This window comes from Aulostomus chinensis, chromosome 3, assembly GCF_037954235.1.
Source record: "Aulostomus chinensis isolate RoL2024-O1b breed Wild chromosome 3, RoL_Achi_v1.0, whole genome shotgun sequence".
In the NCBI taxonomy this organism is placed as follows: domain Eukaryota; kingdom Metazoa; phylum Chordata; class Actinopteri; order Syngnathiformes; family Aulostomidae; genus Aulostomus; species Aulostomus chinensis.
Window position 1 is genome coordinate 9,298,545 of NC_141322.1, and position 23,565 is coordinate 9,322,109.

Sequence of the window (23,565 nt, forward strand, 5' to 3'; positions counted from 1 at the left end):
CTCCAACCTGCTGCTCTACCAGGTGCATATGAACAGTGCACACAGACGTCACTTCCATTAAGTCCTGATTTTACGGTCAACACACCTGTACTTGAATCACCACAGTAACCAACTACCAGAGCAAAATGTACCACTATCGATTGTAGCCATGCAACTTTAATGAAAATAGATTTCCCCTGTCCTTTACCATCACATCCTGTGGAGGAAACAATATTAGAATTGGTGTAAAATCCAACAAAATAGCTCATGTGAAACAGAAAAATCATCAGAGTAGGGAAGCCTTTTGATTCTCCTCTGCAGAGAAAATGCTTGTATATTTTAGGGCCTGAGCCCGGAGGTACTCCGAGACGAAGACCCTGTTATGTTTGCTCGTTTGCACTAAATCTGGTTTGTAACATTTTTAGCAATGTCGCTAAAGCATTCTGCTGAATAAAATAGATGTTAATGCACATCACAGATTTCCTTACACTCGTAAACATCTATTTCTGCGGGACAAATCAGGAAACATGATAAATGATTAATGATATCTTTCATTCATTACAGCCCTCATGACATTCATCTAATCTACAACTATTGGGACTGTGAACAAAACAGAGGACAAAGTGTCTTCATTGGTGGTCCATTGCCTCTGATGCTCCATGGATATGCAAGGTCAAGAGCACATGCCTTTGCATAAACGACACAAATATCTACAGTGACCACACAAATGAAAGCTGAGGTGAAAGATCAGTCTCTTCCATTTAAAATTCTCCTGCAACTATTCTATTATGAGGCACAGTGGTGCAGTCGTTAGCACTGTCGCCTCACAGCAAGAAGGTTCCGGGTTCGAGCCCCAGCTCATACATGTCATCGTTCTGTGTGGAGTTTGCATGTTCTCCCTGTGCCTGTGTGGGTTCTCTCCGGGTACTCTGGCTTCTACTCCCACAGTCCAAAGACATGCAATTGGGGACTAGGCTAATTGGATACTCTAAATTGACCGTAGGTGCTCTGAGTGTGAATGGTTGTCTATATAAGTTGGCCCTGCGATAGACTGCCGGACTGTCCAGGATGGGATAGGCTCCAGCCCCCCCCCCCCCCCGCTACCCTTAACAGGATAAGCGGTAGTAAATGGATGGATGAATGGATGTATATACTATTTGTGGTGGTTCTTTGAAACGGCATGCTGCTTGAAATAACCTTTTCAGGCAGGGAACACCTTCTGTTTCACTGACAATAAGCAAGGCTAACACTGAAAGTCTCACTCGTTACTAGACACTGGTATGTCATTAAAATTAACTATTGTTGACAATTGTCCTCTACCATACAACTCATAATGAGTTTCTGTCAGTAGCTTGATCCTAGAAAATAATGGAGAAGGTGGTGAACACACAAAGATCTGAGTGTGATCAATGCAACGCAGCCCTGTCCTAGCAGGCCTTTACACTGACATCACACTCTAGAGTGATGCAATACCTCCATCAACAACACTCCATGGCATAATACTGCATTGATACTGCATTAAATGATATTAGCCATAATGGCAAAAGAGTGACCCTTTTTTCTGAACTTGAACATGTCATCAAATCCTGATCTGTAAAAGTGGATTTTGATATTTGGCCAGAAAGATTGTACTTATACATATTTTATGTGCAACTTTTGCATACACTGGTTAAATGATATTGACCACAATAGGACTAGAACCATTTTATTTGAAATCACCTCAATTTATGATCTTTTTTTTAATCTCCTGAATCTTGCGCTTCATATCTCCCACCCTAAGTCTGTAGGGGGCAGTGTTTTTGTGAGTTAGGGTTTCTATTTTTATTCTAAGATAGAAATAAAAATGATTACTTCAGTTATCAACAGAGTTGGAATGTAACTCTATTGATTACTTCTGTTATCAACAGAGTTACATTCCAACTCATCTACTGTATACTCACAATATCACAGAGTTTCTAATGTAAGGTGGTTGGTATCAGCTGCTGCCTCATTCCAATACAACATGATGGAGCATACTGGAGGGCCTCCAGTATTATTCTAATTATACTGCTACCACTAGGTGAAGAGAATGACTTCATTCACTCGTGTACTTATATAAAACTAGGTATCGCGTTACAGCTGTTATAACCCTTCTCATTGAGAGGCAAGACCAAGACATTTGGAATTTTTCTAATGTTTTTATTTATCTTTTTGTATATTAATGCAAAATATCATATTTGTGCCCAAAATATAATCTCAATATCATAGCATTTTCCACTGAAAATGAAATGAATGTGTGACATTTCACTTGAGACAAACATCATACCAATGTTTCATGAGAATATGTTGCACGAGTACAGGTGCGGATCTCTACTATGCTCAACAGTCAATGAATATTCACCATCATCTATGTCTTGAGTGCCACGTCATAGGTAATGACCTGCTTCAGTTTTCTAGAAAACATTTTCAAATTAAGTTATCAAAGGTTTTCAAGAAAAGTCCAGTTGTCTCAGACAAAGCACTTACAGTAGGAGTTTGATAAACAGTGACACTTAAGATTTGCTGATGAGCCCCTGAGATATCCAAGTAGAGCTGTGGATATTAACGTAACAGCGGCCCCTCCTGAGAAAAAAAGTGGTAACAGACAAATGCGAGCAATTGCAACTTTGGAGAGGATAAAATGATCCACTTATAAAGTTTACATTTTAAGTGAATCAATCAAAGTGAAATATGGGATACATAGGTGCAAAATAGGATATAAATGCTTGTTTCTCTCTGATAATCAAATGTTTGTGGTACTCTTCATCACCACAACAATAACGATGTTTAACCACAAAATGAATATGCTCACCACACCAAATAGCCTTGCTGTTTTTATTTATTTATTTTTTGTGGTGCTGATATATAATATGGAGTTGAGAGATCAAGGTGATTTTATATATTGTCTGAGAGATGAGCCTGCTTATCTTCTTTGGCAGTATATGTCTTCTTGTCGGCACAAAATAGAAAAAAAAATAGTCAAAATTCCTGTTTGAGAATATATTTGAACACATAGCTGAATGACAATAAATTGTGCCCCTACTGCTGGACTGTTTGGAGCACTGGGGAAGCTTACTGCCACATAATGATTAATGGGTAACCTGTAGAAACTAATGCTCAAACATACATTGCATGTATAAGCAGTTAATGCATGGATGCTGCCTGCAGTCATGTGGAGCTTAATGTAAGATGCATGGTAGCACGAATGCTCAGCGATGGCTGTAGGTATCGCTGCAGGAGGAATTCACTGGTAGAAGCCTCATGTTAGTCACATTCACACAGCATTGTATTGATCCACAATAAATGGAGTGAGCAGTGCTCCAGAAAAAAATATAAATGTGCAGCTGCAGTTAATCTCAAACCTCCTGTTGTCGTTTATTTTTACTTGGCTGCTTGCCTTGGGTTTGACAGGTGTACAGCAATGGCATGGCACGAGTCACACCGGCAAAGTAAAATATTTTATATTGAACCAGCTTATTGAGGATATATACGCATACCTGAACATCTCCATGATTTCTGGTTTACAAAATGTAGTTTGAAATATAAAAACATCTGTGTAAAGATGTTTGTGCCCTAAATATAAAAATGCCATATTTGTCACATTTAAAGTGATAAGCAGGAATGTATCATATTGCAAAATTTGATATTTATAATGATGCAGAGTGTTTAGTGAATAAGGCAATAATGTCTAATTTATACATGGAAAACATGTAATTATGAACCACAGCTCACACAAGCATTATATAAAGTCAGTACAATACTCAGCATCTACAGTATAGTGGCGGACTATCCAATTTTGAGTGTTTTTTCAAAGACTCCACTCACAGTCTACACATACACTACAGAGCTCATAAAAACAACCACTACTGACTTATTACTGTAGATCTAACCCTTCCACATTGGTGAGATATTATCTTTGACTTACACCATTAAACTCACTTGTCCTTGTACTCAAACATCTGCTACTCTTATTTTCTCACAGTCCTGGTGACCACACTGGGAGTGTCTCTGGCTCTCCAACAATGTCTCTGTCTCCTGCTGGTGACAATTCATGTGAACGGCTGTCTACATATGGTTTTCACTCTCCATCCCACCCTCAGCCACACCTAAAATCTGCTGAAACAAACTGAAGGATCTAGTAACAAGAGAACTTCTATAAAAATTCTCGACTTGTGAGAACCAAGGATATCTCTGTTGATTATATATATTCTTGGGCCCTCCACTTCTTTCCAATTTACTGATGAAGTGTATGTTTTCATCCATGCAAAGTACTCAGCTCAGCCTGTCTCAGGACTTGCATAATGATGGTAGTCCTTTTGTTTAGGAGGGGTTGTTTGCCTTTTGGTCAGGAGCCTTAGTGGCTGAGGACTCTCCAAGGTCCCATAAAATTTGTAATCAGCACAAACAAAGCCACACGCAAGAAGTAGGAAAAATATATGTACAATATCTTTGAGACAAAGCATACTGGGAGGAGATTGATCACATTTAAGTTCAAATTTGTGTTGCTAACAGAGACATAATCAATATGTAGAAAGTAGTATTAAGAAACAGGCAGGAGTTTGCTGTGGCACATTAATCATAGATATGATTATTAATTTATCATGTGATTTATTGTATTAATTTAAAGCATTGTTGTTAACCTACATATCTCACAGAATTCACAGTTTAATCAGCTGTCAAATGTTCAAAGACGTAATTTTCACATTCATCAATTATGCCAGCAGTTTACACAGAATAAAGAGTGGATGCAATGCAGATTTCAAGGATCTCCCCCAGGAGATCTAATTGTATTGATATTGACAGGCTGTGTGGTGAGTTGTTGCTCTTTTGTAGATGCTACTGCAATAGCCAACGTGGGGTCCACTGGACCTCTGATGGGACTAAAAAATCGAAACAACCTGGTGATCAAGAGCACTTCTCTCACTTTGGAGGGCCTTAAGGGCATCACACACAAATGGATGGCATTAACCTATTGCGAAAATGCTCCAATCTGTGTGTGCGTGTGTGTGTGTCCTCGTAAGTAATCCAGGCACCAACTACATGTGTGGAGTCCTTGTGGAGCCAAGAGAAGAGTTTATACTTATTTTTTAGGGTTGAGGGCTAAGGCATGTGTTACATTGATGATATCCCCATGGAGATAGAGTGGAAGTATTTTGTCTAGCTACACTATACAACTTAATGATTCTGAAGCTATAACTATACATCAGTGCCATCACAATCCACTGTTGAGCAATGATGCCTGAAATTGACCTTTGCAAAGGCACCTTTAGCCCCCAACATTTCTAAGGAAATTAACCCAGTGACAGAGGACCTCACTTAACCTTTGACATAGACTTTCTGTCATAATGTTTTATCTTGAGATTTGTATCACCCAAATCACTGCAAATGACAACTATTTAAATGCCTGAACGTTGTGCCATCACCATCCACACACAATTGCGGCGTCAGCAGGACCAGGCATAAATGTAGACAGTAATTGGAGACTGGAACTGCTGGAATAAACTAAAAGATGCCTACAAGATGCCTACAACAGGATTCATGATCATGATGATGAAGTAATATGTGTTCTTCTGCTCATTCACTATTCAAATACACACAGGCTAAAACAGCCCACAATAAATGACTTGTATTCACTAAAGCATTTATGTGAACCCTATACAGTTTTTTTTTTGTTTTGTTACAATAAGGTTAAAATCTATGACAAAACTTATAAACTATAATTGTTCATCATTCTTTCAGGCTACATGCGTAAAGCTTTTGTTTAATTTTGAAGCCGGGGTTCATTGTCTTTACAATCTACACATTACGTAAGAAACACATTCGTTTTCGGTTATGAATATGCTCATAATGCACATCGATGAATGGAAGAAACCATCGCCGCTGGTACGTTTCTTTGACATCCCGCTTAGTTTTTTTATTCACAAACCTGACTGGTAATTCAACTTACCTTGGCACCAAATTACGTCCCCGAACGTAAAATCCAGCGACAGTCAAAGTTTTTCCTCTGAGAGCCCTCCCAAGTAAGTACTAAATTTACTTGTTAAGTTCAAGAAATAGAGTACTTTCTAAAATCTACTTCTTGCGTTCCCACAGATTATTGTACTGAATGAACCATCTGCGAAACCAGCGCGCGTCAAGCTCGCGGAGATGCGGAGAGGGAGAATTGAAGAGCAAAGGGAGGGGGGTCCAGAGCGCACAGCGGATAGGACAGCGCACAGAGACAGAGCTGCAGTTACTTTACTTACCAACAACAATGAATACGATGTATTTTTAGAGTTAACTGAATCAGGATGTTATGTAGTAGATCACACAGCTATCTTTAAGATGCACATAGATGTTTGAAATCAGACTTTTTCAAGGAAGACAAAGCTGTAAGCACTTTCATGATCAAATTGAGACATTGGAAATTTTTTAATTGTATGGAAGATAAACCTGAAACCAGAAAAATCAAAGAGATGTCTCCCTTATGCTGCAATGCATGTTTTATCATAAATATGTGAATAAGTTTATCAAAACCTTCTGCTACAAGAGCAAGTCAAATCCATTTCATAGCACCTACAGTATAGGTCAGAATCACATTTAAAAGATGGAAATCAAAAGAGATAACAAATATCTTTGTAATTATCATTGTCACAAATCCAAGCAATGACTACTCATAACTGAACCTTTAGTCTTTGGAACAGAAAATATACCGTCTTTGTCACTGCAGCGATTCAGCAATGAAATGAAAATGTTTGGTCAATTTTATTTGTATTGAGGCAAATCATGACACTGTACAGATAGAGCAGGTCTATCACACACTCCTACACTTAATTAAAACCCAACAAATCTCCATGATCAAACACATCTTGTGACAGTGCTGACAAAAACCTTCCTTTTCACAGGCAGGGACATTGAGCAAACCCAGATTCAATGGGAACAGCCATATGCTTTGACCGGTTGGGGGGAAAGAGAGTAAGAAAACGAGGGTTGTGACAAAGATGGATAGGGAATACCAACAATAGCAGCAAAAATGATAATAGTAATAATGATAATAGAATAATAATCATAATCATAAAATAACAAAATAACTTCTACCTCAGCTACAAACTCCAGCATAACACAAATACTAATGCTGATGTTAATGTTAGTACTGTAAAATGCTGATATGATACTAAGGTTGACAGCCTGAGCCTCAGCATGTCTGCAAACTCATCCAGCACCAGCATCAATCAGGGACCTGGGAAGTGAGAAAGCACAAAAACTCTGGGGAAGACGTCAAGTTAGTAACATGCAAAATACAAATAGGGGTATGAATGAGTACAGCAGGAGAGAGAGGTTCAGTGCATCATGGGATATAGGCCTATAGCAGCATAACTAAGGGTTAGCCCAAGCAAAGCCCTTACTGTAAGCCTTATGAAAAAGGGAAAATTTATGCCTGCCCTTAAATGTAGAGATGGTCAGCATCCCAAACCAAAACTACAACATGGTGACACCTAAAGGCTCTGGCTCCCAATCTATTTTTGGAAACTCTTGGAAACACAAGTAACCTTGCATCCTGGGTGCATAGGATTCTAGTTTGATAATAGGCTACTATAAAGTCTTTCAGATACGAAGGTTCCTGACCATTGAGGACTTTGTATGTTAGAGGAAAAAATTGAATTCTATTCTGGATTTGACAGGGACAGAAAGCAGAGAAGCCAATGAGGAGGTATGGTCTCTTCTGCTGGTTCTTGTCAGTATATGCGCAGCCATGTTTTGTGCTGGAGATTTGTTTCATGTGGGAGTTCAAAGTCAAGTCAAAGATAATGTCCAGATTCCTTATGGTAGTGCTAGAGGCTGAGGTCATGCTTTAGGCCAAGGTAAAGCCATCCAATTTAGCTATCTCATTAAGAAAAGGTGTTTCTAATGTGTTTTGGAGTCTTTTTAGGGAATATTTTTAATTACTGCTATTTTACAGGACGGTGAAATGTGACCAGATACCAGCAAAAGATTTATCATATTGAGAAAAGGCACTAAGTAGGCGTTAAGTCTCTTTAAGCCACTTAATTGGGATCAGATCTAGGAGAGAGGAGAAGGTTGATGGTTTAGAAGAAATTGTCGTATTTAGTTTATGAAGGTCAGTGGAAGAAAGGCAGTCATGGTACATGTCTTGGCCAGAGGTTTCCGAGTTTAAAGACAACAAAGTGTCAGCCGATGGCAAGAGGACAATTTCAACTCCATATATGAGGACCAGGTCAAGGGTGTTGTAATGACAGTGAGTGGCTTTGGGAAATTTGAGCATTAACATGGAGTTGACTGATTTTGGTTAACATATTTGCAGTATCTTTACACAGACAGTTTTCAGTAAGGCAGAAGAAATAAGTGTGATAGTGATTAACTAATACAGCTTTTGATGACAGAGATGTGTTTAACAGCCCATATCTAATTATGAGATTCTTTTGATTGAATTTTTCTTTGGTGCTAATTTTTATTGTTTTTTCCAATTAAGTCCTCTTGTATTTGTTTTTTAATTAATTTACTAACGTGGTCAAGGGACAGACACAGTCTCTGTGAGATTTTAGTGTGTAAGACTGCAGTACTCCCTCCTGGTCTCGACTCTGGGTTATCAGGATATTGTATTTATAATAGATTCGGCAATATATCTGAAAGTGAAAGCAGCTCCATCCAAAGTGGGATGAATGCCATCTCTCAAAATCAGACCAGGTCTCCCCCAGAAAGTTGTCCAATTATCTACTAAGCCCACATTGTCTGCTGGACACCACCCCAATAACCAGCAGTTGAACATGATGTGGCTTAACAAGATTTGGTAGGGGTCCATAGAACACTACAGAATGTGTCATCATCACTGAAGTTGCTAATGACTTTAACTCTATACCTAAATAGACCACCACCTTCATCATAAATTTTGTGGCACCTGTGTTCAGCTTCTATTTCATGTCAAAATGCTACTGTGAAAACAGTCTGCACTCCCTAATGGAACAAGCAAATAGGTCTTGACTACAAGTGGTAAAAAGGCCTATATTCATTACTGACTAATGCCATCAATTGGCCATAGCATTTGTGATTAAAGAAAAGTCCCATGACCTCAATTAAAGGAAATTGAAATCCTTCACCTGAAATGGAGGGAGCAGTGAATAGGTACATTGGCAACGGCAGTGCAGGAGACTAGATTTGTGGTAAATGCAGTACAGGAGACCAGTGTTTGTGGTGACGACAATGCAGTAGACCTGTGTGAAGTGCAGTAGGAGACCCATGTTTGTGGCTGCTGAATGGAGACTCAGTTTGCTGGATGGTGTTTTGATGGAAGACACCTGTTGAAATGTCATTCACCCTGTCCCTGCAATAAATGTGCAGATGGTATGAATCCTCCAATGTTTTTTTTGTGTGTGGCTAATTAGAAGTACCAAAGTAGAATGATCAAATAAATATGGCTACTGTCTATAGCGTTTAAGCCCAAGGGTGTGATACTTCTATTGTGAGACCCAATCTATTATCTTTTAGAAATTCTGATAAACTGCACATGCTGGTGATCACATTTCCTTCATGTTGATGGAAATAATTATGAAAATCCAGAGGTTTCTCTGTGTGTACACATATTCATTCAGCAAATGAATGTAAAACTTCTAAGCACAGGCAAAGATTTGGGGACAGGAAGAGTTTTGATTTTTTCCAGACCAGTGTATGCATAAAAAGAGTCACATGAGTTTATCATATAATGAGAATATCTGTGTACCAAGAAGGTAGCTACATTCACAGTCTACGGCAAGACACCATACACAGCACAGCAGCCATTGTTTAACTCAATCTATCCATAAAAGCATTAAAATTTGACTTAGGAACAATATTGAGCAGTAGGTCTGTACTGTAAATAGAGTAATTATGATTAGTGTACAGTATCCAGTCTAATGATAACCAGTGTCACAATCAGTCTTGTACCTTGGTGGAATCAGCCTTTAACTGAGGGTGCACTGTTCAGTCACCTCCAGGGCATGAAGTGGGTGTGAGGGGTTTGTCCTGATAGAGCTCAGCTAAGAGAGCATTCTCCATTAAGCCCCCACAGAACAATATCATGATCAGTCCCAATGATACAGCCAGCATTTTAAAGAATTTTTTACTCTGTTTTTGAATGCCAAGTGGACACCCTCTGCTCAGCATGTCACTGCAAAGAACAGAATACTGGCCACCACCATCCAGTTAATGCTGCATACTAGAGGTTGAGACATAGACAAATGACCTCAGACTGCTTAAAACAGTCAGCTCTTACCCTTCTTGTACACTGACTCCATGTGGCTCCTCCAGTCCGGCTATCTGCATTCCAAGGTATCTTGCTCCAGTCCACAAAATCCCCAACAGTGCTCCTGTACTCCTTTTCACTTCCTCCTTAAATGACACTTTTGGGTTAAAACAAACTAGACAAGAAAATGTGAAACAGGAAGACAGCCCGGTGGCTGAGCAGAAGAGCACAGAGTGCCTGGGGGATGGAGCCCGCCAGGACCCTCGGCAACGGAACATCAATGATGCCAGCCAGGACCCTTGGCACAGGGACAGGAGCGGTGCCCACAAGCATCCTTGGTGCAGGGACAGGAGCGGTGCCCACCAGAACATCAGTGGTGCACAGCAGGACCCTCGGTGCGGGAGAATGAGTGGCGCCCACCAGGATCCTCAGCGATAGAACATCAGTGGTGCCCGCCAGGACCCTCAGTGCTGGAGAAGGAGTGGTGCCCACCAGAACTTTCAGTGACAGAACATCAGTGGTGCTGGAGAAGGACTCTCAGCGACAGAACATCAGTGGCAGCCACCAGGACCCTCGGCAATGGAACATGGCCCAGCCCGAAAAGATTACATGGACTCGACCCAAAATTCTGGAGAAAGCAGTTGCTAAACAAGTCTGTGACTTTCTCACCTCACCAAATTCAGATGAGTGGCAGATGAGCCGGTTCCGGCTGCCATCCTCCTGCAAATTTGTGAGGAGCTGTGACTGGTGCTGCAGCACCGATTTTGGTGCTGAGCACGCTCGGCTTCTTGGCTACTGGAACAACAAGAGCCGGAGATGGCGGACCGTTCCGGGGTGAGCCAGTCAACCCTCAGCCGGGCCATGCCCTTGGTGGTGGACCTGATCATCCGCCTCTCCCGCAGGTACATTAAATTCCCTTCTGGTGCGGTTGAAAAGGCCAATATTAAAGCGCAATTTGCAGCAATAGCCGCATTCTCTCATGTAATCGGAGCCATTGGCTGCACTCATGTTGCCATAAAAGCGCCGTCCCATGAGGAATACGCTAACGTTCATCGTAAGGGTTTTCACTCCTTCAATGTGCAGATCATCGATGCACAGAGGCTGGAGGGTTGGACACCGATCCCAGCCGGGCAGCCGTCCTCGCACACCAGAATTTCATTTCCACAATGTGAATGGGTAAGAAGCTACTACAGGATTCATGAAGCCATATGTATTTAGTCTGTCCACTAAACGTTCCAGAACATTTATCAGGCGGTCGAGCAGCTTATTGATCCCTGTTATTCCCCTAATAATGTCCTCCTGCGACTGCATGACCACCTGTGTGAGGACCCTCCCACTGGGTCCGGGTGGGCTGGAGGACCGTCCGCCGCTTGTTGGCCTGGTGCTGGGGCTGGGGAATGGGCTGGCCCGAATGCCGCTGGTCCTGGTGGATGAATCTGAGCCGGCGGACAGGCTGCATGGGTGCTGCACATCGGCGGCATGGCTGACGGATCAATTTCTGTAAAACATTAAACATACTGGTTGATTTAAATGGCTGATTCTGTGTATTTGTTGCCTTTACATCTGTGGCAAAGCAGGTGGAAATGTTGCGTAAGAAATGGAGTTGACACTTACCCTACAGGCTCTCGGAGTCTACAATTCTACAATTTCATTTAGCAGACGCTTTTGTCCAAAGCGACGTACAACACAAGCAAGAATTTAGACCTAATTAAGGAAAAGTCCATAGGAAGCCCAAAAGTGCTTCAGTTGTGATTTGGTCACAGGTACTGCCATCTAGTGGCAGAAGAAGTGTTGCCCCCCCACCTTTTTTTTTTTTTTTAATATAACAGACATACAACATCACACAACACAGTTAGTGCTACATAATCACTAAGTGCTGGGTCTTGGACCCTCTGACTTATTCTACCCCAAAGATGAGAAGAGTTAGGTTAAGTGCCTAGGTGCTCTCTGAACAGTTGAGTCTTCAATTGTCTCTTAAAAGTAGAGAGGGACTCAGCAGAACGCACAGAGTTGGGTAGTTCGTTCCACCATTTGGGAACAACAGAAGAGAAGAGTCTGGCTAGAGATTTGGAGCAGCGCTGGGCTGGAAGCACCAGGCGTCTTTCGCCTGCAGAGCGTAGTGGGCAAGAAGGAGAGTAGTCCTGGATCAGGGATTCCAGGTAGGCTGGAGCCGTTCTTGTGATTGTTTTGTAAGCCAAGAGAAGTGCCTTGAATTTGATCCTGGCTGCCACTGGAAGCCAGTGAAGAGAAACCAGCAGCGGGGTGACTTGTGCCCTTTTGGGCTGGTTGAAGACCAGACGTGCTGCTGCATTCTGGATCATCTGCAGAGGCTTGAATGAGCATGCAGGGAGGCCTGCCAGAAGAGAGTTGCAGTAGTCAATGCGTGAGATGACAAGAGCCTGAACCAGAATCTGTGTGGTCTGTTGGGTCAGGAAGGGTCTGATCTTCCTGATGTTGTAAAGGGCATAACGGCAAGACCGAGAAACTGAGGCCACATGAACCTTAAAGGTCAGCTGGTCATCAATCATAACACCCAGGTTTCTGGCTGAGTTTGTGGGTGCAAATAGGCTTGAGTCAAGTTGGACAGTGACCTGAGGCTGAACAGATGGACAAGCTGGAAAGACCATAAGTTCAGTCTTAGAGAGATTCAGTTGAAGGTGGCGTTCCTTCATCCATGTGGAGATATCAGCCAGACACGCTGATATACGATCTGAGACCATTCTGTCATCAGGTGGAAAAGAGAGGAAAAGCTGAGTGTCGTCAGCATAACAGTGGTAGGAGAAGCCATGGGAGCGGATCACTGCACCAAGTGAGGTGGTGTACAGAGAGAAGAGAAGGGGACCAAGCACTGACCCCTGAGGAACCCCAGTCGATGGGCCATGTGACCTAGACACCTTTCCTCGCCATGACACTCTGAAGGATCTGCCTGTGAGGTAGGACTTGAACCACAACAAGGCAGAACCAGATATGCCGAGCTCAGAGAGTGTGGAGAGGAGAATGTGATGGTTCACCGTGTCGAAGGCAGCAGACAGGTCCAGCAGAAGTAGGACGGAGCACTGACCAGCAGCTCGAGCTCGTCTCAGTGACTCAGTGACTGACAGGAGTGCAGTCTCAGTGGAGAGGTCACACCTGAAGCCAGACTGAAAAGAATCAAGTAGGTTGTTGTTCTGCAGATGTTCAGAGACCTGGTTAAATACTGAGCGCTCCAGTATTTTTGACAGGAATGGCAGAAGTGATACTGGCCTGTAGTTTTCAACCTTGGCGGGGTTGAGATTCGGCTTTTTGAGCAGTGGGGTGACACGGGCCTGCTTAAAAGTAGCAGGAAAAATGCCAGTTTCCAGGGAGGAATTGACAATGTGTGTGACTGCAGGTTTGATAGTGGGCAAAATGGTCTGCAGGATGCTAGTGGGTATTGGATCGAGAGGACAAGTTGTAGGTTTTGAGCTCAGGAGAAGTCTGGAGACTTCATCTTCGCTCAGGGGAGCAAAGGAGAAGAGTGAAGCAGCAGTGGCAGGTTGGTGCTGACTGGACTGGTCAGGCTCAGAGAACTGGTTGCTGATTGCAGCAACCTTTTCAGTAAAAAAGGAGGCAAACATGTCTGAAGTCAGCGCAGTGGAAGGCTGAGCAACTGGAGGAGAAAGCAAGGAGTTAAACGCCATAAACAGTTTTCTGGAATCAGAAGTGGCACAGATCTTGTTCTGATAGAAGGCTATCAGAGTCAGCGTGGATGGCGGTGTCAATCCCCCCCACAGAGGTGCTGCCCATGACTGCCGCCACCCGTGCTCAAATTCCATCAGACACTTCCTGACCCCCACCTGTCTGACCCGCATTCCTCCAGAGGGCAGCTGTACGGCAATAACAGGTCCGACCACTTTTTTTTTAATCTCTGTGGGGGTGCGTTGCTCCAAACCCACCGCGTTCACCCTCTCGCACACCTTATCCCACTCACAACATTTATTGTTTATACTGACACCACTGGACAGGCTGCCAAACAAAATCTGCTGTCTCTCCTCCACCTCCCTGACCAGCCCCTCCAGCTTACACACCGTGAACCTCTTTTTCTTTGCCATTGTTTTGTGAGCGCGGACAGCGGAGACCCTATTTAAATGAATTTCCGTATTTATAGGTGGGCGTAACGGGGGCAGGCCCGGTCAATCTAACATCTGTGCTAAATTCCACGCTGATTGGGATGCATCAAGAAAACGTGCATGGATTCTGGCACTTGCACATCTTGATTTTTTTTGTGCGTACGCAACTTTCGCGATTCTTGCGACAGCAGTTTTTTAGTATGAGATCCATGCAAGTATTGATACATGAGGCCCCAGGTCCTAAAGTGGGTAGGCCCTTTTTCTTCGGTCGTAAACCTGATCATTTTTGCCGGTACAGTAAGTATACAGATATTGGCCTACTGACGGTAACAGTATCAGATATAATTTTGGATCGTACCAATCAGTGTTTCCCTGACTGCACCACGGGGAGGTTTCTGTATCAACAGCCCAACTATATGTTTAGAATGGCTTTGGAAGTATTAGTAGTGGTAAAATATATCGTCTTTCCAAAGGTGGCGCAAGACTCCACTCTCCTATTTGATGACCAGACATCTTCCTGGCTGTTTCAGAAATGGAATTTGTTCTTTAGCCCAAATGTCATAAAAGAGGCTAAGCAGCTCACTTCAACGCCAGAGTTGAGTTGCTTGATTCAGTCAGCAGAAAGTCCCCCATGAACTGATTTTGATGAGGTAACAGGTGAATTGTGTTTGTTTTCTTATTCTAAAGCCCTGCTATACTAGCATGTACAGTTGCTTAATTTACAATTTTCTTATTCATACAATTGAAATTAGGAAACAGGAACACCTGTGAGTTTGTTTGTTTTGTTTTTTTACTAGATTTCATTTATTTTGCATCTCTGAAAATTGATTTGATTATTGGATTAAATATAAACAACAAATGGATAACTTAAAAATAAAATTACTCATAATGCCTCCCTGTTTTTATTCATTATTTATTTTGAAAAGTTTTCAGTACACTCAAAAAAAAATTCTAGCTGGATTTTATTAAAAAATTTAAGACAAGTGGTTCCATGAAACAGAATTAAATAACTCCCAGGACACTACAGTTTTTAAAATTGACTCAATGAAATAACATTAACTGAACAAGAGTGAATGGAGTACATGCCAACTAACAACAGAGCTATGAGTCGTAAACAGTGTTGGGACTAACGCGTTATTGCGGCATTAGTTACTGCCAAAAAAGTAACTTTGGCAGTAAATAATAATCAAACGCATTATTTTTAAAATTCAATAAGTCAGTTATAGTTACTAAACGATCCGTTTATTCGTTTATTTTACGTTATTTTACGATCTCGCCTGAGCCACTGTGTTTACTTCCTGTGTCGGGGGGGCTTGGGGGAAGTGCAAGTGACAGGAGGAGAGTGAGCTGCGCTGTGGGGGCGAGTTTGTTTATAACAGCAAGAATGTGCAAGACATCATGGCGGAACCTAGGGCAAGTTTCTTCACGTGGAAGTAAGCTCACTACTTCTCCTTCATTGAGCAGAAGGAGAAAAATGTTTATGTTAAATGCAACTTATGTATCGGAACTAAGACCCTCTCTGCGGCCGGAAACAGCAACTCTAATCTATTAAAGCATCCAGGCACGCAGCATCCAGGCACGCAGCATCCAGGCACGCAGCATGCGGCGGCGATGAAACTGGTTGCTAAAGCTAGTTACTTTTCATAGTAATGCTTTACTTTTTGGTTTTAATAACTGAGTTAGTAACTGAGTTGCTTTTGAATTGCAGTAACTAGTAACTATAACTAATTACTGTTTTGCAGTAACTAGCACAACACTGGTCGCAAAACACTGTAGTTATGCCTGAAGAGCAGGCAAGTACTTTCAGGAGTTATAAGAGTAATCTGTACACCGCATTCATATTTTACAAACAATGTACTTGACATGGAACACTGAACTACATAACCCAAACAACACCCTAACTATGATTCCTCCATCTTTTGGTGGATCAGCAGGATTGCCCCCCTAGTGTTTGATAACTCTGGCTCTGGGCATCTTGAAAATCCAAGTCCTTTCCCACAGACTAAATATAAATTGTGAATTCAGCAAATTAACCTCACATCCCCCACCGCAGGCTTCTTTGGCTATGACTCTCCGCTCTACAATATCCCCTTTAACATATGTTTTCTTTTTAACTCAAAAGGTCCTAGTTAACCAAAGATTAAACTCATCAACTTTCTTGCCACAAGACAAACCACGGCTACCTTTCCTAGTAATGCCGCAATGATTTTGAATATTCTTTTACACATATCAAGTTTTCCTTTACAAGTTTCTCAGGGTCTTCATTTAAGTACACAACCAGTGTTTTCAGGTTGCAGGCCTTCACAAAGCCAATGGCATATAAACCCCCAAACAAATATGACTTGACAGCCTTATAGAAGGATATTAGCTGCTCCATTTAACAACTTTACACCATTACATAAAATCTGCTACAATAATTGTGTAAGCTGTTTTTACTCTGTGTTTGCTGATGTTAGTTAAAATGAAACTTAACACAAGCACACTATGAAAAGCAACAAATAGTTTACGTACCATAAAATCACAGGTTTCACAAACATTCGGTGAGCAAGGAGAAAATGGCAGACTGTCCACAAACAACACAACCTTGTGTTTGAATCTGAATGATTCTAGAGCACCTATAGAGGGACAAATATCCCCCAATGCCTAATCAAATGCCTTTCACTTCAGAAAATTATGTATATCCATTGAAAACCTGTTACTTGAATTTGAAATAACTTAACTGACTCAATTTCACCTTAAAAATGTAATTTTGTTAAAATAATCCTAGGAAAGAGTTTTCATTAAGATCAATAATGATATTTAATTTTTTTGGGTGTACTTTTTGTGACACTTTGTTCTCAGCCTATGACCAAGAAATGGCCTCCCTGCTGCTGCTAATACATCTTGATTTTTGTTGGGCGGCATGGCTCGGATGTAGAGTGGCCGTCTAGCAAGCGAAGGGTCTCTGGTTCGATTCTTGACCCCGGTGACCATGTCAAAGTGTCCCTGAGCAAGATACTGAACCCATAATTGCTCCTGATGAGTAGGTTGGTGTCTTGCATGGCAGCCTCCACCATCAGTGTGTGTGTGTGTGAATGGGTGAATGAGATGACACTGTAAAGCACTTTGAGTGCCGCTAAGGTAGAGAAGTGCTATATAAAATTGAGTCCATATCTTCTTCCACCAACACCTGGGGGACAGAGGTCTCCAAAAAATAGTCCATGAGATGCAGTCAAGAGATTTGTAGTCTTTCATATATTATACAGGTTATTGTAATTTTTCATGTATTAACATAGCCATGTCAAAATTTACGTTTGAATAAGGTGCTTTAAACTCTATTCAGAGATTGTTTATTGTGAAAAACATCCCACTGTTGTTTGGTGACATTATTCCTGTTGGAAACAAAAACTGCAATTTGTAACTGTTGTTACTGCAAATAATAACCCCCCCCCCAAAAAAATTTCACCTTCTGTCACTCTGGGGAGGATAATATATTTAAAGCATTTGATTGTTGACCACCACAAACCACTTGTATCCAGATAAAATTTGCTACCTAAGCATCACTTAATGATCCATCACTCATCTTCTACAAGGAGAGTTGGCTCCTTTGTTATACATGTGGTCTATGAGGCTTGAAGCCAAACACAAGCTGTTTAAAGATGCTTTTTAAAATTTAAATAACATAACCAAATCACTTGCAAAAAAGTATCAGATGGCCAAAGCATGCTTTAATAACTCAGAGAACACTGAAGGGGCTATATACACTCATTATGACACATACATGTCTATCTCACATCAATGCAAATAAAATCAGTATACTCAACCCATATCTTAATTCAAGTATTGTTTTCTTCAATTGGGCTCTTATTTGCTACTGGAGGAGGCTACACACCTGAAGAGGCTCAAGCTGCCACCCTTAGCATCACCTGCTCATGTGCCCCTCTGTCCATCATTCTCTTCCCCTTTGTCTCCCTCTTTATTTCTGCCCCACTCTTTCCTCATCTGTCTTTCTCCATTATCTGTATTTGTCTCTGCCCCGCTCTCCTGCTCTCTTTCCCCCCCAACCAGTCAAAGCAGATGTCTGTTCCAAGTAAGCCTGGATCTGCTCAACGTTCCTGCCCTTTGAAAGGAAAGTTTTCATTGCTGTTGTGGAATGTGCTTGCTCATGGAGAGTTGTTGGGTGTATACCTTATTCACTGATGGAGTGTAGTGCTAAACTTGCTCTATCTGTAAAGTGTCACTTGTTAACTTTTGTTGTGATTTGGCGCTATTCAAATCTAACTGACTGGACTTGACTTATTTGGATTAAGGTCGATGAAAGACTATAATAAACATACACAACAATCAGTGACCAGTCTTAATTAGAACAATGAAAATGGATCACCTGTAGCCTGCACTGCCTACCTGTACTTTAAGGATTGTTATACAACACAGTAAAACAAGATCCTGCATGTACCACAGTATATGCAACATGGCAGTTCTAATTTTAAAAAAGCTAAGCTAAAGGTGAAGTGGATAAATCACTCGGCTGTAAAGAGGCCTCTGAGTGCCATGATGGGCTCTGATGGGGAAACATTCAGCCCTCCTCTGAATATATGTGGCTCACAACATCAAACCTGTCCGTATCATAGAATCATACCTGAATATGGTCTTTCCCCTGTAGAATAAGAAGACAGGGTTATTATGTTTCTGGAAAAGAATTTCATGCCAGTATGCATGTCTTTGTGTAAGCTATCACATATTAAATGGCAACACACATGCTTAGAAAATATTTTTCTTTAGGTATTGGTTTACTCTAACATTCACTTAATATTATAATGCCATTCTTCCATTGCTGCTCATGCCTCCAGCTCTGACCTTTAAAAGTGTCAGCAGCAGGGGGTAGCCAATCATGCGGTGCCCTTTGTGATTTCACATTTCCAAGGGAGTAAGAGCTTGTTTTAAGAGATGTTGAGGGGCAAATTTTCAGAAATGCTCTGCCGGTGTTTTGAGAGCCACTTGCATTTAGCTGGTGACTGATTATAAATCATCTATCATCTCTTCAACATGTTAACAAACATAGAAAAATCATCCCTCTGATCATCTGTTGCCTTAGCAACTTCAGCTTGAGTGCTGTGATGCAACAAGGCAAAGGATGTTATTGTGATATCAGGTGTTTGCAGTGAAATGGCACAGTCTTTCTGTGACCAAAAGTACGAGGAATGCTGTAAAAAGCACATTGAAAATTGCTGGGCATAGCAACAGGACATGAGCAATACCTGGAGCTGAGTCTCTGGTGAATAAAGATGAAGAGAACAAATGCTACTGTATGGCCATGTTAACAATCATGTGCCCATTCATCAGCCACATGTTAAGGGAAGTCCTCAGTGAAATCACACCTGGCACATTTGAAACTCTTGTCCCAAAAGGAGCAGGAAGTCTGTCATCAAGAACATGAAATCACAGTGACAGGACTCTGACTGTCTTCTCTCAACCAGCATTGAGAGAGGATGACAGAGTCTTTATTCTGCAATGCATACTTCTTCACTTTATCATAATCCTGATATAGTTGTGACAGCAGGAAGAGACAGGGGTAACGCTTTATATTAAGGTCCTTGTAATAAGCATTAGTTAATAGTAATAAGGCCCTTATAAGTCCTTATAAGATGCTTAACATTATTATGTGTTTATAAGAATATATAAACATTAATAATGTCATTATAATATAGTTAATATCAGACTATAAGACATTTATTAGAACTTATAAGAAACTTGTTAACAGTTTGTAGATGCTTAAGAACATTAATAAAAGCCTCATGAGTATCTTAAAATTGTTCATAATTGCATCCGTCCGTCCGTCTTCTACTGCTTATCCGGGTCCGGGTCGCGGGGGCAGCAGTTTCAGGAGGGAGGCTCAGACGGCCCTAACCCCAGCCACTTCCACTAGCTCCTCCGGGAGAATCCCCAGGCGCTCCCAGGCCAGGCGAGAGACATAATCCCTCCACCTGGTCCTGGGCCGGCCACGAGGTCTCCATCCGGTGGGACATGTCTGGAACACCTCTAACGGGAGGCGTCCAGAAGGCATCCTGACCAGAACGTAGATTGATCGGTGAATCAAGAGCTTCACCTTTTGGCTTAGTTCTCTCTTTACAATAATGGACCAGTTTAGCGTCCGCATCACTGCAAACGCCACCCAATCTGCCTGTCAATCTTCCGCTCCATCCTACCCTCACTTGTGAACAAGATCCCGAGATACCACTCTTTTCTTTTCTTTTTTTTTTTTTTACCTGTCCTGTTCAGTAGCTGAGGCAAGCAGCATCAGTGTTCCTGGTGCCTTGTTGTACTGAAGCAGTTTTATTCTGCAAAGGAGGAATCTGATAAACTCCTCCTATTGCCATTTATGTTTAACTTTATTAGGAATGGTGTTGGTTCATTGATGAAGTGACCGGACTGAGGCTCAGGAGTGGACAGGAAGAGAGAACAGGGACAGGATAGGGAAGACAAGGGGGAGTGGGGAGACAAAAAAAACAACAGCAGCAATAGCAGAAAACAACAACAACAACAACAAAAACATTAAAACAAACAAAGACAAAAAACAAACAAAAACAAATAAACAAACAAAGAAAAAGTAACAACAACAAAAGAAAAAGAAAGAAAAAAACAAAAACAAAAAACAATGGTTGCAGAATTTCCGGTGCAGGCTTACCATTTGGTTTAATATAATTTTAAGATAAATGTCTGAGTGTGTGTTTATAGGTCAGCTGTGCGCTCCATGCGTGTATGTGTGTATACGCGTGTGTACGTGTATGTGTATGTGCTAAGGTTTATCTTGGATGCTGTGCGTAGCTGGCTGTAGCTGATGTGGGGGGCCAGGACATCGCACCCCCAGTCCAGGATGGCAGGTAGGTCAGGACCAGGTCACCAGAGCACCCCGAAATCCCCAGGACACGGGGAGCCCCAGGCCACCCCTCCCCCAGGAAACAGCCACAGGCCCAACCCATGCCAGGACCCATAGGAAAGCATAGGAGCAGCAACCCCCACCTGGAAGCAACCCACAGAGAGACGGGGCAGAGATGACCCCGGTCCCGCCGGGCACTCCCCCCCCACAGCATGAGCAGAGCCCAGGGGCACAGGGCCCCCCATCCCGAGACCCGACCAGAGCCCCCCAAGGGGTCCGCCAGTGGCGAGGCCGACACCCACCCACACCCCACACCCAGGCGGGGCAGCCACAGCCCACCACAACGACCAGGCCCACCGCCCCCGAACAGAGCTATCCCCCCCCCCAACCCTCGATCCCCATCCCCTCTACTCATCCCCTGTTCTCCCCCTCCCCCCAGAGCAGGAGGGTTTCAGGCTATAGGGCACCACCAGCCAGCCAGCCGGGACCCCCCACTCCCCGGAAAGGTCCAGCCCACCCGCCGGGGTGAGTCGAAGGCACGCACGCCCAGGACCGCCACCCCCGGACAAAACAATCATACTCTCATCTTCCTCCATACAGGGGCTGAGAACACCATAGATGCTGATACGGTCCAGGGCACCTCAGACTTAGTGAAACCGCCAGCGAGTGATCCACCGTACAGCAGCAGGGCCTGTGACCAACCCCAGCCCAACCACCATGCCGGGAAGAGGACCACCCCCCCCCCCCCGAAGAGCCCCGGCCAGGCCCCCAGGCCCGCAATGGTGCAGTTAGCAAAGGAGGCAGCACTGGACCCACTCCCTGCCCCAGCTGCCCCCCCATCCCAACATGGTGCAGGGTGCGTGTTGTGCATGGGAATGTAGATGTGATGATGTGGATGACTAGAATGTGGTTAAAATTGGCGGAGGCACCCAGGGCATGGGAGCCCCGCCGGTTGCAGACGGCAGAGTCTCCCAGTACATCCTCATGCACTCCCCCAAGCCCTAAATGTCTACGATGTGATTAAAATTGGGGGGTCCAGCCCCTCAAGGCCTAGTGATACATAAGATGTGATGTGATGGGACAGAGAGGCAATGAGAGGGGCTGAGGAATGGGCCAGACCTGCAGGGGGTCAGCTTCCAGACTGGCCCCGCTGACCACCCCGTCACCACTGCAACCAGCCGACAGGGAGTCTAGCCTCCCTGGTCCAGAGGTCAGATTGGAGCACCAAGGGGCACTGTCCGGAGATCCGGGCAGAGGGCCCACCACCGTGCAGTCAGAGGGCAGGGAGGGCCCAGGCCCCCAGTGCACAGCGGAACCCCCAGCCAGCAGCCCGTGGTCAGGGCCCCCAGTTCGATCAGCATCAAGGAGGTCAGCCCCCATCCTCAGACGTCCCCTAGCATCCTCCCTTTGTCCAGAGTGGTGGCAGTCCAGGACACCGCGCCAGGGCCCAGCCCGCCCGAGGGTGGGCCGAGGCTAGCAAACCCCTCCTAAATGTGGGTGCGACCCCCCCGGGGGAGCGGCAGGGCCCCAGGTCAGCAAGTCCCAGGCGCCAAGCAGTCCACCTCTACCTCACTCTCCAGCCCCTACCTCCCTCCCGTCCCCCCTCCCCCTGACCCCCCTCCCTCTCTAACCCCACCTAACCTTCCTTCCCCACCCTCCTCCCATCGTCCGGGGGCAAATATGCCCCAGCCGCCACGGCAGGCCCCAGCACGCCCTGCCGGGGCCCGGGGACCGGGCGACCACAGCCCCCCACGCAGGACCCCACTGGGGGACCGGCGCGAATACCTGGCAGCAGAGCACAGGGCCCCCGACCCCCCCCATGCCGGGTGGAGGCCCCGACCCAGCCCAAGGACCCCCAACCCCCAATCCCATAGGGTGCCGCCATGATAGGGGAAGCCGCCCCCACGTCGTCCCTCAACAGGCGAGACCCAAAGCCGCCCCAGAAGGCAGTAACCCCTAGGCCCACCAGCCCAGCGAGCCACCGGACACCCAAGGCAGCCAGCGTCCATAGCCACCCGCCCCGGGGCCAGAGCCACAAAGCCCAGCCCCCCCTAATCAAAACTATGTGATGGATTTAATTATCGGGGACCAGATTTGTTCGAACTCTGACGATCGACTTTCCTCCCAAGCAGACATTCTCTCCATGGAAATGTGGTCTAATAAAAGGTTTCTATATTGAGTAATGCTTAGGTTGTTCTTGGATTTCCAATTATTCAGGATGGCAATCTTTGCGATGCTTAGAGCAGTGAGAAGCATGCAGGATTTGTTTACTTCCATATTAACATTAGTGAGGTCACCTAGCAGACAAAGTGAGGGGGAGATGGGGATGGGGTACCCTAACCACCGTGATAGGTCTTTACAAACCCTCTGCCAAAAATTGTTAACAGGTGTACAAAGCCATATAGCAT

General features: G+C 43.8%; 1 protein-coding gene across 1 annotated transcript in view; it reads right to left on the minus strand.

The window, feature by feature from the left end:
• The window catches only part of LOC147267572 (caM kinase-like vesicle-associated protein), a 56,309-nt gene extending 50,171 nt beyond the window's left edge, over positions 1-6,138 (minus strand). Inside the window, exon 1 of the mRNA XM_086200608.1 lies at positions 5,945-6,138. The gene's annotated coding sequence lies outside the window, so the exon portion shown is untranslated. The remainder of the gene's footprint in view (positions 1-5,944) is intronic.
• Positions 6,139-23,565: the final 17,427 nt, after the last annotated feature.